The sequence below is a fragment of the Peromyscus maniculatus genome, chromosome 1, assembly GCF_049852395.1.
Source record: "Peromyscus maniculatus bairdii isolate BWxNUB_F1_BW_parent chromosome 1, HU_Pman_BW_mat_3.1, whole genome shotgun sequence".
In the NCBI taxonomy this organism is placed as follows: Eukaryota; Metazoa; Chordata; class Mammalia; order Rodentia; family Cricetidae; genus Peromyscus; species Peromyscus maniculatus.
In genome coordinates, this window is record NC_134852.1 from 166077980 (window position 1) to 166093987 (window position 16008).

Genomic DNA, 16008 nt, shown 5'->3' on the forward strand with positions numbered 1-16008 from the left:
GCCTGGACTGAGTCTACCAGGTTGATCTCAGTCCTTGGGGGAGGCTTTGCCCTAGAGGAGGTGGGAATGGGGAGTAGGCTGGGGGGAAGGGGAGGGGGCAGGAGGGGGGAAAGCAAGGGAATCCATGGCTGATATGTAGAAGTGAATGGTATTGTAAAAAAATAAAAAATAAAAATAAATTTGTTTGAAGGAACACCTTGAAATAGACATGTCACCTGTCATAGACAAAAAAGTTCATAAGACCTTCCTCATGAGAAAAATCTATTCATATAGAGGATAGCAAAAAAAAAAAAAAAAGAGAAATACAATATGCATTTGTGAGATTTATTTCTGTTGTTAGATTTGCAGTGCTCCATAACACAGAGGAAAGCATTTATGTGGAAAACAAGAAAAAGGCAAGAGGAAGAAATGGAGAAAAAGAAAGAGATGAAAGATGAAAAAGCAGAAGCATTCTGAGAATGAGTTACCTGAGAAATCTAAATTGCTGAGGTTGTGAGACTACCAAGACAGTGTCTCTACACTGATGCAGCTAGCTGGTCCAAATGCAGAATGTTTGCAAGACAATAGCCCTATCCCTATAAGCATGCAAAAATGGGGGACAGTGTGAGCATTGTGAGAGGCCACCAGACCAAAATCCCCACCATCCAGGCTGAGAAATAGGGAAACACAAGTTGTTTATATAGGAGTTTCAGTCTAAGAGAAGTAAAGATTTCAGTCACAACATTGTGGGTGGATGCAGGGTGCTTGGTCAAGGTAAGAAACGAAAATGCCCTGTGGTTTTCAGAGACACTTCTGTGTATGGAGAAAATTACAAGGACAGAGCTGTGTGCATATGGCTTGGGTAGCATGGGCTGGGGACACAACTGCATGCTGAGAGCTCTCAAGAGGGCCTAGGGTTCTGCTCCAACTGCTGCTGGTGCCAGGGGCTTGGTGACCCACTCCAAGAGCACTGGATTGGCTGGAGCCTTCAGCACCGAAGCCCAGGTGTTTGGGGCCAGGAGTGGGCAGATCCCTCTAACTCAAGCACACAGTAGAAACAGCTGTAAAAGAAGCCGTCTTCTGCCCTGAAATAGCTGTTGAGTCCCCACTTGTACAACGTTTATTTTTATTTCTCTGGTCATCTGACAATGGATTGTGTTGGGATGTTGGCTGTAGGCCATCTTCCTTGTCAAGGCTCTACTCAAAGAATGCACTACACTGTAAATCTTCCTGGGTGGGCACAGGGCTGTTGCCTGCCCAGCAGAGGCATCTTATTCTCACATCCTCTGAGTCAGAGAATGTAGCAGCTAGAAAAAAAATCCAGGTTTAGAAAAGAAACTTACAGCACAGTCACTCAGGGTCAAAAAGGAGAGACACTTTAGATAAACTTTGGATAAAGCGGCCTGCCGGATGTGTTCATATGCTAATGCCAGAGCCCCTTGTCTCTGAAATCCATGCTGATGGTTGTTTGGGAAAGGCGTCCTTCTGGGCAAAGGGTGGGCTTCCTTTTGCAGCTATGAGTTGGTTGCCCCACACTCTCTGGAATGTCAGCTTCTCCATCTTTGAAATAAACGTTAAGTGTGATTTTGAAATTCCAGTCCATTCTACTGCACAGAATATGCTCCTCGTGCTCCCCCCAGGCCCCGCTGCACTAGTGCACACACTTACATCTAGAGTGTTTTCACAGACTCCCATGATTGACTTGCCATTGTTCTGCGTTCTAGTAAAGGCTTGTGACATTTGCTCAGTGGATCTGGGGAACCATGAACTTTGTACACTTTTAAAAAGAGGTCAATAGGGACCTCCATCATGAGGAAAGGCCTTCTGTGAGCCTCCTCAGTTTATTCTGAAGCTAAAAGGCTCAAATTGCTGCAAGCCTCTTGTGGGGTGAATTGGAGACTTTGCCCAATGGTATTAAACAACTCTATTATTTTTCTGCCTAAGTAAACCCACTGTCCTCCCTTATTAAAAACACAGCCACGAATTTTCCCTAAACCTGAAGTTTATATTTGTTAGCTTTTTCTTCATTAATCTCTACCCTTTACCCAATATTCCTGAAATCATTACTAATTAGGTAATGGTTATAGAAGTCTTAATTAGTAGCTAACTCATTTAGTAATTGAGTCTAGAAATAAATTCTCACATATAAAGGGCTAAGAAAAATGCCCTGACTCTCATAAGCACAGTAGATTTTACACACACACACACACACACACACACACACACACACACACACACATACACACACACACACACACAAACACACATGCACACACTCACAGAACAGTCTACAGGGATTACAATAGTCTACCAAAACAGTAAATAATGAAATGCCCAGTGCTCAAAGAAAGCCTCCTGGATGCTTAGGAGTGCACGTGGAATTGAGTTGGCAATTCAGGCTTAATAGGAAAATGTACATTGAAAGAGGCAAGTTCAGAGACAAATGAAATGAACCAAAAAGGAAGGACCAAGACAACACGGCGTGGGAGGGACTAGGAAACAGGACAATGGAACTATGAAACTGCATCAGAGGACCAGAGTACAATGAATGAAAGCTAGAGAGGCAACAGCCACTATCTTGGCTGAGACTCAGAAGCTAAGCCTGAGTATTAGCAGGGCTGGCATTACAGATGTATGGGTTGAGCACTGCACAGCTTCACAGAGCAACATTAATCCCACCATTTTCAGAGCTTTATTTATTCATAATGACAGTTTCTTCTGGTAGATGGCAGTAAAGTGTCATGAGGAAGGCATATACCACCCCCCTACATCAGACACAGTGTGTGCTGATGGCATCCCTGGTATAAGACAGGAAATAGATGAGAATACCTGTCTTCAATTAACGATTAGCACCTTGTCACAGTCGATGGCCAATAAGCTCAGGAAGAAAATTTCATCCTCACTTTAAAAATGCAAATCACATTATCAAGGAGCTATCATTTTTATTTATCATCTGGTGAAGAGGTAAATGGCTGTGAATACTTTAATGTTGGAGAGAGTTTCAGAAAACAGGAACTCTCATGAAGGGTGGCTGGAACATAAATTAACATAACCTTTTCATAAGGTACTTCACCGATTGCACATGGTAATTAGAGAAGTGCATGATCTTTGACCTGTCATTTAGACGTGAAGATTTGCAAGAATGCTTGCACTGGTATACTTAGACACACATATATTAAATATATGACAAAATGTTTCTTATGGTATTGGGAAGAGGTTAGAAATCCCCATATAGCATGTTTCCCAAAGACTGGCTGAATCAAATTTGATATATCCATACCATACTACATATGCACATCATAAACTAGAAATTTTTCCAGGCATACTAATTGGAAGAATTATTCACATAGAAAACTTTAAAGCATTGCAAAGAAGTGTGTGTGTGTGTGTGTTGTGTTGTGTTGTGTTCAGTTTAAAAGAACAAAAAAAAAGAAGGAAGAGAGGAGGGGAGAGAGAGAGAGAGAGAGAGAGAGAGAGAGAGAGAGAGAGAGAGAGAGAGAGAGAGAGAGAGAGAGAGAGAGACCTGGAGTGAAAGGAAATAGCTGCTTCAAGCAACTATTGCTAGGCTTCATGTTTTTTTATTTAAATCTCTTATTTAGATCTTTCAGAGCACAGTTCAATTATTTTCTTAGTCCATGCTACATCCTTTCTTTGACTGTTGGTGCCCTATCTGGCATGAATATACTCCTCTCCTCTCTCCTTTCTCTCTCTCTGTCTCTCTCTGTCTCTCTGTGTGCGTGTGCGTGTGCGTGTGCGTGTGCGTGTGCGTGTGCGTGTGCGTGTGCGTGTGTGTGTGTGTGTGTGTGTATCAAAGAAAGGATCTATCCAAGTCCAGGCTGGAAACCCAGTGAATTTATAGGGGTCACTTACAGGAGCATGGATGACTCAAAGGCAGGTGGAGTATGTTTCCATCTCCTATATATTGGAGCAACCATAGTCACTAACAGGCTGTCTGCTGGAGTGGTGACTGGAATTTCAGGAAAAGGTCAGGTGATTATCCCTAATTTTCTTCTAAAAGAAAATTTAAGAGTTCCACTGCCATTACCATGGAAATACGTGTATTGTTTTATTTCCTTGTCTTGAATGAAGTTCTAGGTATTCTATAGACTACCACCAATCCCTGCTCTATGGTGGCAGATGGTCATGTCAGACCTAGAACAAATAGCTGTATTATAGCAAACCTTATGTACCTCTATTGATCTAAAAAAACAATGAAAATTCCCATGAGTGAATTGGCTGAGGTCAGCTCACAAGCCTCCCACACAGCTGGCAAACACTGGGTATGCATGAAGAGTCAAGCCACACTTTCTATAAATCTAATGAAAATTCATCTTAGGTTATACGGGCTGCTACCTGTGTCCTAAGAGAAGACCCAGGTCTTATGAGTTATAATTCTACAATACTTTTCAGAATGTCCCTATTTTGCTTAAATTTCAGCTCTGTCAAAGTTTGTATTTATCCTCAAGTTGTAAACACACCCTTTCTTGAATAAGCACTCAGATTTACATGCACAGTAATTGGCAAAGATTGTTTACTTTGCTCACCCTTCATGTTGACAGGTGTCATGAGAGTCTGGAAATACTCCTTGCATCTGCTACCTTTTAATCACCAAGGAATTTTAACAGTTGCTACTCTCTGGGTGCCCCAACATTGACCATGTGATGCTAAATTTTAAGGGCTTCTTGAGGAAGTACAGAGAGGCAAGCAAAGTTATGAGGATGTGGGGAAGGAAAGAAACACCTCACCATGGTGTCTGGCTGAAGGCTCTCTCCACCAAAGGCCTAGGTTCCCACCATAACTACTAGTATTTGCTATGAAGGCTAAAACATTAGTCTTTTATAAAGATAATCAAATAAGCAATAAATATTCAAATATCAACAAATAATGCTCATGGCCTTTCTCCTTTCCCTGCTGTAAATCTGCAGTTTTCTAGAAAAATTACAAGAAACCCTGTTTACACTAAAATGTACACTTAACACCCTTGTGCAATCCTTGTGTTCCACGGTTTCGTCTTATCAGAATTACAATCATACCCAAAGCACTTCTAGAGCCATACCATCAAAGGATGGGGGCAGGGCAGTCTTGATGACCTACTATATGTATCTACACAGCTACCAAAATCATCTGTCTATCTGCTACTAAGTCAAAGTGAGGAAACACCCTCCCTTGAGAAGCCGCACTCACACTTGGTTGTGCCATTCTTTCCTGAATACCTCTTTCTGTTAACCCCAGGTTTAAATCTATGTTCACTATCTATGTCCTACTAAACTTCAATTCTGCTTCATGCGGACTTGTCTTGAAATTCTTTTCTGTGGTGGTCAAGAATCTAGCTTCACCTGAATAGACGTCCCTGAGAGATCGCCTCAAAGCTGCCGTAGGATGTAGTATGGACCTGAGTCTCCAGCTCACAACTTCCTCCAGTGACATCCCTACATCTCTTAAAGCATTCTCGTCTTCTAAATGTCCTTGTTTTAAGCATTTAGTGGATTCTGTTTCATGCTGGAACACTGACAGATGCATCAAATATGATAAATTGCTTTTAAAAGTTTAAACAAAGACAAGATGCAAAGGAATGGTTAAAATAAATAACAATGCAGATGAGTTCGGCTTGGGCAGAAGTTACTAAAGAAACATCTGTGATGACAATGTTATTTGTGAGCCCTTTCCCTGCGTGTGCCATTAAAGAGTTGACATTCCCCACTTGAGACCTCTCTGTAGCTCCATCTGTGCTTTTATTATGACTTGGGGCTTCACTGTGAACATTGACTCTAGGGCTGAAATCTGGCAATGTCTAATCCTCACTTAATTTGCCTTTCAGAAGGTGCTGGAAAATATATTAAGAAGTCTTAACATATAAGTTAAGTGACTAGATCTCTACCAATTTGGCATACCTGTTTTAACTAATACATTAAACACCTTAGCAATCTGCCCTGAATCCTCATGAAAGTACTTAATACATCTTAAAGATGATCAAATACCCTTGCTACTCTTCATCTCAGTTAACAAGAAAACAAGAGAAGGTCTCAATTTCAACTGAACAAAATAGAATTGACTGGAATTCCTGCTCCATGCTGAGGTTGAAACTCAAGCTTTGGGCATTCTGGAAAGTGCTCTCTACCTGCTGAGTACACCCTCAAGTTTTGAATTCTTCATTTTAAAAGAAGTTTCAGCAGGATACTTACTTGTGAGTCAGAATTTGCTACTTGGTTAGAATGTCATTATTTGTGTCATTACTATTTCTCTATTTTCCTAATGCATATGAGTGCTTTGCCTATGTGCATGTATCTACAACAACCAGTGCAGACCTGGTGCTGGCAAAAGCCAGAAGAGGGCATCAGATCTCCTGGAACTGGGGCTAAAGGCAGCTGTGATCTATCATGTGGGTGCTGGAAATCAAATCCAGGTTCTCTGCAAGAGCAGCAAGTGCTCATAACCTCTGAGCCATCTTTCTAACCCCAATATCTCTCTATCTTGATGAAGTACAGAGCATTGCCACAGATTCATGTTTAAAGCTTTGTGGAATTTTCTTTATCTGTGAGTATGTTCTGAATAATTCTAGACATTTGTTATAGTTATTTTTATGACTCATCCATATAGAATTATACTCGGGCAGCTTTGCTTTCCTCCCTGGCTCCTGTGCCTGGACCATGAAGGACTGTTGGGAGGCTAAGCATTTAAACCTACTTGCAGCAGGGCTCTGCATGACAGAGGTGCCTATGGCGTCAATTGTTACATTTACCTGCCAGCCAAATTTACTCATTCACTGGACATGAGCTTAGGGGGTTTATTCTGAAACTTGAGATTGCTGATATTCACAGAGAGTTGGAAAATGTTCTGGAAGGTAGGGAAAGCAGGCTGTAAGAGAAAACATTTCTACTAGGTCATTTCTATGCAGTTACTTAAAATGACATCAGAAGATCCAGAAGATCTTACCCTTTGACAATTTGTTTTGGATCTTGTCCCATATTAATGAAAATTTCATCTCCTTACTGACCTCTATCTAGAGGTGTTTGTTTGTTTGTTTTGCTTTGTTTTGTTTTGTTTTTTCGAGACAGGGTTTCTCTGTGTAGTTTTGATGCCTTTCCTGGATCTCCCTCTGTAGACCAGACTGGCCTCGAAATCACAGAGATCTGCCTGGCTCTGCCTCCCAAGTGCTGGGATTAAAGGCGTGCACCACCACCACCGCCTGGCACTCTATCTAGAGTTTTATATTATTGCTACTACTATTTTACATTTATGTATTTTTTTAATAGGGCTGCATGCTACTACATTCATGTAGAGGTCAAAGGACCACTTGTAGGAATAGGTTCTTTCCTCTATCATATTGGTCCAGGAAAAACTTTTGGTCCTCAGGGTTGTCTGCTAGCTCTCACCCACCTCACCTGCCTGACATATTATTTTTCTCAAAGCAAGTCATTAGATTATATAAACTTTGGCTATGAGGGGTGGACCTAATCAAGTTTCCCAAATATGGTCCCATCCACAAACCTGGGTTTTACAAGTTACTCGGACAAAAAGAACTTTATTTTGTAGAAAAGATTAAAGTCTTCATCATCATCTGACAAAGAGAACACATTTGGGAGGAGAGAATGTTGACTCAAGAAGAGTCAGTTTCAGAAGCAGCAGTGGAAAAATGGAAAGCTGGGGTGGCCAAGAATCCACCACAGTAGAGGCACTGGACAACTGCAATGGTCACCAAAATGAAAAAGCACGTTTTAAAACATCAAACCATCCCTAGATGCCTGACTTAGGATCTACTTCCCACTACATTCAGAGCACGGTGGTGTCAGAAGCTGACAGATTTTGATGATTTCTAACTTCCCAAATGAATCTGAGGCAAAGAAGGATGAATTGTGTTCTTGGAGATCTGACACCACAGTTGAATGTTGGCCTCATTTCCTCACCCACTGCATTATTTCACAAAGGCATTCAGCAGAGGAAGCCAGTCATTCTGCTCATTTTGTGAAATACTATAAACTTATCAATACTTACAATTAGGTACTTCTTCTATGCATATAATGCATATAATGTGCGATACTGATTTCTTTGGGTTACTTTATCCTTAGTCTTTTTTTTTTTTTTTTTTTTTTTTTTTTGGTTTTTCGAGACAGGGTTTCTCTGTGTAGTTTTGCGCCTTTCCTGGAACTCACTTGGTAGCCCAGGTTGGCCTCGAACTCACAGAGATCCGCCTGGCTCTGCCTCCCAAGTGCTGGGATTAAAGGCGTGCGCCACCACCGCCCGGCTTATCCTTAGTCTTTAAAAACTAATTGTGGGGAAGTGATTTTCTTTCTAAATGAATGTTCAAGCACACATATGCACTTACTTCAAAAATCATGAATATATGTATTTAAGTCAAAATGAAATGCAGGGGAGTTCACGTTTACCCTACAGCCAATTCAAGGTCCACCTCATATCTGCCAAACTTTGAAGTCTGGGTAAATGTTCCATTGCTGTGCCCACCAGAAATCCTGCAAGGAACTGACTTGGGGACAATGCCAAGACACCCAAAATGGAAGAATAAGATTGGGTTCTGTATAACACCAATACCATGACCCTATCTATATAACTCAATTGCAGTCCCCCTACAGATCAGCAAACAAATGATACTATATTTCAAATCTCAAAGGGAAAGAAAGCAAACAAATAAGGCAGTTACTATAAGAGGTATAGGGAAGCACAGAATTTGTTAATCATATGAAAAAAATATATGCTGTTTCCTTATACTCCTATTAGTTTTCTCATTCAAATGTGTATTTTTCAATAATTGTGTTTTGGTGAGAAAAAATATGTACAGAAATTCCAGAAGGCATTCTCACCAATGATTTTAAAGCCGTGACTCCTCTCCTAACTCAGAAGAGGACTGAGAAGGAAGAGGCTGTGTTAACTAAGCATGTAATTCATGTTAAAGCCCTTATTTCCTACGAAGAGAATGTGATTGTAACACATGACAGATGAATTTGTCTTTTCCACTCAGTGACCTGAGTGGCTATGGTCTCAGTGCCACACTCTCCTGCCTTGTGCTGTGTCTGACAATAGCTGATGATTCCATGAGCCAATATTTAACAAGTCACCCACATTTGGTGGCATAAACAATCATCTTGCAGTGCTTATGGATTCTCTGAGCCAGGGCTGGAAGCAGGAAGTAGGGGATGATTACTGCACTCTGTGATTTCTGTGGCCTGGCTTGATAAAACTTAAATGGCTGTAGGTGACCAAAAGAGCGTGGAATCATACGGAGGCTTCTTCACTAACGTGACCTGAGCCTAAGGCAGAATGACCAAACAGCTGGTTTGAGGCAGGACTTTTTAAGGAAGCATCTACTTGGAGTTCCTCCAGGTTTCATCACCCGGAAGAACCGGAGGGGAAGTCCCTTTGTACCCAGTAGCCTGAGGCACAGGCCTGCTCTTAGAAGACAACAGATCCTTCTGGATGTCTCAGCTAGTTAGTTCATGACTGGCTGCCCACAGGCAACAAAAGAACCTCTTGATGGCATGCCTAAGGCTCTGCAACCACTTTCCTTCCTCCCTCCCTTCCTCCCTTCCTCCCTCCCTCCCTCCCTCCCTTCCTTCCTTCCTTCCTCCCTCTCTTCCTCCCTCCCTTCCTTCCTCCCTTCCTTTTTCTTTTTCTTTTGAGATTATAGTATATCATTTCCCCTCTTTCCTTTCCTCTCTCCCAACCCTCTCACATACCGCTCCATCTTCTCTTTCAAATTCATAGCCTCTTTTTTTTTTTTTACATTAATTGCTGTTGCATGCATATGTGAGATATGAGATAACCAATTAACATACTCTTTCCTGGAGAAGAATTTCTCCCACTCTCAATGTTGCTCATTTACCTGTAGTTCTTTGTGTGGGATTGAGGCTTTGTGGGCTTTTCCTCTTCACTTTGGTGTGCCTATTGTTGTCCTTGTTCAGCTCATGCTTAGGCGTTGGTATTCACAACATGACTGGCGTTACTAGGTCTGACTTTGCTAGGAGACACAATCTCACAGCAAACCCCTGATCCACAGGCTCTTACAATCTTTCCATCCCTTCTTCAGAAACATTCCCTGAGTTTTAGTTTGGGGTGTTTTTTGCAAATGTATTCACTAGGACTGGGCTTCACAATTCTGCATTTTCATTAGTTATGAACCTCCCATCCCAGGGAATGACCTGCTCTTGGAAGACAACAGATCCTTCTGGCCATGCTCTATCAGCAAGACCATCAAAAGGGCTTCTTGATGGCGTGCCTAAGGCTCTGCAACCATGTTCTCAAATCTCCACAATCACTTCAGTAAATATCAGTGAAGAAAGAAACCACAATTTATTAATGTCTATTACATAAGACTCACCATTAGGAGTGCTGACCACAGGCAAAGCAGCTGAAACCCACCAGTTATGAACCAATCTGAACCCACGGAGTATTTCCCATTTCTGGTCTATACAGACTACAAGCTGAGCCCTTCATTCTCACTGAGGTCTGTGTTTGTCTACTTTTAAAAATCTTTTTCCTGATAAAAAGAATTTCTTCGATTTCTTGAATCAGCATGGGAACTATAGGATTTCAGGTACTGCTTTTTTTTTTTTTTTTAGTTCCCATGGAAACAAAAAACTAATCAGTTTGTAAACCAAAAATTAGTTCAATCCATTTAACATGCTAATTAATTTTTAAAAAGACGATTACATTAGTTTTCTATTGCTACTTCAACAAATCACCACACATTTGTGTCATAAAATCAGACATATTCACTATTTTATAATTCTGGAGCCCAAAAGTCTGAGATGCCGCCTGAAACTTATTCAGGGTGAACAAGGCTCCCTTCCTGTGGAAGCTCTGAGGAGGTGTCTGTTTCCTGGCCACATCCAGGTCCTAGACACTCTCCCCACTCCTTGATTCATGGCCCCTTCCATCTCCAAAAGCAGCTGCCACATCCCTTCATCTTCTGACTGGTTCTTCACCTTCCTCTTTTGTTATAAGAACCCTTACATTATATTAGACCCATATGGGTAACTCAGATAATCTGCCCATTTTGGGACTCCTCATTACATTGGCAAGGCCCCACTTGCATTTAAGGTAACATATTCACAAGAGCTGATCCTTAGGATTTGGACATCATTGAGAGCCCATTGTCAGGACCTGCATCCTCCACTGTAAACAGCCTCCATACCCTGTCATCCCTTAACACAAATGTGTTATGTTTACCAATTATCTGGCCCCTAATTATATTTCCTCCCCACATCCAAGCTAACTATCTCATCAAGCTTACTAAGACAGCCACTCAGCAGGCATGGGGGCTGCAGACAGCCTCCTCCTGCGTTCCACACTTTCAACACTATAGAGGAGAACACTGAGATGTGTTTTGCAGAAATGTGCCCACGCACCTCCCCTCAAGTCTTTGACAGACAGCCACACCTGTGTGCCCAAACACAGTTCCCAATTACAGAGTTCAGCCCGGATTTGAAAAGATGCACATCATCACCTCCTTCCTCAGGGCAGAGCACATCTGATTATCTTCAAAGTGGCAAGAACTGTGAGATTTCAAGCACCGTACCGTGTCTAAATATGACAGGGGCATTTGTGCCCTTTCTCCATGATCACTGTCGCCTCTTGTCAGGTGTTGTTTCCTTCGGCATGCACCCCTCCCCCGTTTCCAAAAAGAGTAAAATGTTATAGAAAGTCCACAGGATCGATGTGGATGTTCTGCTTCTCATGCAGGCTTACTCATTTGCTGAAGCTCAGCACTTAACCATGGGCCCTGACTGGAATTTATTAACTCGCTGAAATTGATGTGAGGTCTGAAGCCACGTATGGTGACTGTTGCTTAATTATCCATATCTAAGAGTGTCTTTGGCTGATTTGTGACTCTTGCAGCTCCATAGCCCTCTGTTCAGTCACAGCACAGGTCATTGAATACCCACTGGAAAGTGTGCTCCAGAAGTACATGAAGGACCCACCTGCATGAGCCTGGTCCATCCTACATTCACACAATGTGTGACTGTTGGTTCAGTACCAAGAATCCACTCTGGGTGGGCAGGGAAGGGCTCAGAAATGCCAGCAAATGCCAAAGAGAAGCCAGTGATTTTATTCCAATTACACTCAGTGCCATGATGTCACAGCATAAATTTGTACTTTTGCATGCAGCTCATGCTGGTGTGATGACAGCTCTTAAAATGTTGAGTGATTGTGGACCCGTCAGCATAAAATTATTCTAACATGGTGCCGTTATTAGTGCTTCAATAAATGCCATTCTTCTTGTGTTCTGAGGTGGCATTTGCAAATGAGCTAATTTCTCTGCAGTAAAATAATTGTGTTGCATTTATTTTGTGGGGGAAAAAACAGTGCTATTACATAAAGGGGGCTCTTTTTCCATCAAAACCACATACGCTGTAGTTAGTCAAGTTTAAAAAAGAATGCATTAACTAAATGACTAGGTAATTATTTAAATGAACTCACTGCTTTAAAAAGCTATGGATGGGATAAACACCTTTAAAAATCCCTTGTTATTACAAAAAGATGTGGCAAATTAGTCACAGGGGCATCCACGCACCATGCACCGAGTCATGGACAGGCGGTGTTTGCTGATTGGTGACAGACATTTTCAGGGTTCATTGTCAGTCTCCTGACTTCATGCCATTCCCACCTCCTTCTCTGGAAAGAGTATGAGAGAAGGAAGAGAATGAATGTTACAGGAGATTTGTCCCCCTTATTTTTCTGCATGGACACTTTGGCCTGGAACTCTAGAATTCTCTTAGAAGTCACAAGTTCAAGGTTCCATCGGCACAACCATCCTTCTGTGTATCTGACCATGATAAGCAAGTAGGGACGTTCACACTTCTTGAGGTCACCTGAAGCCACACACTGACTCCTCAGCAGCTAGTAGATTATATCAGGATGAAGAAGCAACGTGCTGCCTGCCTCCGGTGTTTGTTGACTACTACGCTGCTTCATGACATTCTACTTACAAAAGAGAGGAGATGGGGGAGGCAGGAGGTAGAGGAAAGAGTGAATTGGTTGATGCTAGAGATGTAGTTCAGTGGGAAAATAGTTTCCTAGCATGCCCAAGACCCTGGGTTTTGTGGGGACTCGGGGGAGAATATGAAAGTATTCCTTAGGTAGATTTCCTGATATTTCCAGAACAAACACATTGCAAGCTATGCATACTCGTCATTTCCTCCAGGCTGGAAAGATTGCTATGGTTTTTCCCTCCCTTAGATATCGTCCAGCCTTTGTTAAGTCATATCACAGACACAAAAGAAAAAAAACAAAAAACAAACAAACAAAAGGCCTAAAGTTTATTTAAAGAAAAGCAACAAATTATGAAGATTTACATTGAGACAAACTAAGGCCCAACTAGACCAAAATGGTTAGGGTTTCAACTGGGTCCAAGAGCGGGTTTCACAGGGACTCTAAGCAAGTTTGCCCCTCCCTAGCTCTGAGTCCTGGGTGCCATGAAGGAAACCCACAGGCCTCCCCTGGGGTCAGTGAGGGTAGAGCATCCCTTTCCAGATAGAGCTGGCCCAGGACCTGGTACAAACTTGGTTCAGTTCCATCCCTGCAATCACCACGAGGCTAAACTGCTCTTCCATCCCTGGGGAGGCTTGTGTAAAGGTTGAGAAAGATGGTGTGTTCATTCTGCTTCACTCTGACAACTTCTGGGAACCACAGTGGAAATAAAGACTGTCGTCAGAACTCTGAAGAAGAATGTGTTGTCCTGTGAAGAAGTCCCATTTTCCAAATACAAAACTTCATGGAAGTGCATTTTCCCCAAGCCTGCATCATCAGTAGAGACAGTCTCCAGTCTGGGCATCTGGCCCTAAGGGCTATTGCCCTTCCCACTACAGTGTACATATTTTTAAAAAGCAGGGACACTGTTAAGAGAGAAGTGGGAAGAACAACTTGTTTACCTTCTAACACTTACATTTCTGGCAAGACACAGGCTTAAAACGCTGCAGATAGATAGTCTAAATGGAAACCATTCCTAATAGATGAGGTGCAGCTTACTTGACCTTCACTTTTGTGTAGAGTGGCAGTTCTCAATCAGAGTTAACCCACACACACCTACAGAACATTTAGCAATGCCACAAACTTCTATCTGTCCAAAAGTATCAATGATTCTGAGACTAAGCAGCCCTGATGTAGGAAAAATAGGTAGGTAATCTCATCACACGGCATGATTTAGTGTGTGAAAATCTTTTTTTTAACCATTTATTGAAAATAGATTTTCTTCTCACATAATATATCCTGATTATTCATTCCCCTCCTTCTACACCTCCCAGTTCCTCACCACCTCCCCTTCCATTTTGATCTACTACCTTTCTGTTTTTCATTAGAATACAAACAGGCTTCTAAGGAATAATAATATGATATGATGTAATATAATAGTATAATATGATAAAACAAAAACTAATACATTTGAATTGGGCAGAACAAACAAACAGAAAGAAAAGAGCCCAAGAGAAGACACAAAAAACAGAGACCCACATTTGCACACTCAGGAATCCCATAACAACACTAAACTGGAAGCTATAATATATACACAAAGGTCCTGGGCATGCTGCTTCAGGCTCTGTGAGTTCATATGAGCTTTGATCATGATTCGAGGGCCTTGTTCTCCTGGTGTCCTCCATCCCCTCTGGCTCTTATACTCTTTCTGACTCTTCTTCTGAGGGGTTCCCTGAGCTTTGAGGGGAGGGGTTTCATGGAGACATACCTTTTAGGGCTAAGTGTTCTAAGGTATCTTGCTCTCTGCATAATATCTGACTGTGGATCTTGTATGTGTTCCCATCTGCTGCAGGAGGAAGCTTCTCTGATGATGACTGAGCAAGAAGTGCAGGAAACTCTTAAAGTCCTTCTTCAACAATGTTCAATCAGGTAGAAACTTCTACTGTTGGACAATCTCTACAACTGTACTCAAATGCCTTCAAAAGCCTACAACTGAGGGAGGGAAAATTCCCTCTGGGAAAGAATTGCAAGTACACATTGCTTCTAATGTGAATCATCTGAGAGAAAATGAGTTATCAAAAATATAAGGGAAAGGTGGGCAAATTTGGGAAATGTTGCAGGTCTTCTGAGGGGCAGTCTGAGGGCTAGGTCCTCTGCCTCAAGGGGCAGAGGGAGTAAGTGAAAGATAGCAAAAGCCTCTTACCTGTTTCCCTCTTTTGAAATGAATCTGGACTTCAACAAGAAAAGCAATAAAAACAACAAAACTCTTCAGAGGTTTTCGGAGAACTAAGACTGTTTTTAGCTGTATATTAGGAAGTCCCTGGCAGATTTGGGTTTGAATCCATGTTGCCATTCTCTATTCCATTTTGACCCTTGGAACATTCAGTTTCTCGGCCGCTAGGTCCCTTACCTCCAAGTGTACAAGGACAATGGTAAAATATCAGACCAGAAGACATGTACACTGAGGTATGGTGATCCCTTGCCCATAGCAGATGCTCATCAATTCCTATTGCAGCAACAGATCAAAGCTCTGCCAAGGCAAGCATGTTGGTGCCCCTTTAATCCTCTGTGGAGTCAGGAAGTATCAGTAAACAAGCAGTCACAGTAAGCTCACCCTAGACAGGAGTCAGACATAATACATGGTTTTCCTCAAAGGTGCATGAAACATGAGATAGCCTCTCCATCAGCCCCCTAGGTATGACTGTTTGTCCACAGATGTTGAACTTTATTTAATGATTTGCTAATTAAGTTATCAAAAATGACTTTTTTTTAACATTTCAGGCTGATAGGCTTCAGTCCACATCTGTGGCTCAAACCTTAATCCTAAAAGAATGGATGGTCTCAGTCATCTGTCTCACATAGTGCTTAGCTGGATGGTGACCTTAATGCTAAGGTGGCAGAGAGGTGAGGGACAGGGTGTGCCCTCTCTTTCAGGGAGAGTCAGTCAGTCACTTTTGCTGCCTGCGCCCTGTCTTACCTCAGGGCAGGCAGAAGAGTAAAAGCTCACACGGATGTCAAAGGAGTAATGAGAGGACCCTTCTGATTAAAAGTGTAAAAGTCAGATCTTTTTAAAAATCTTTCGATATATGTCAAGATAAGCACTGGCCC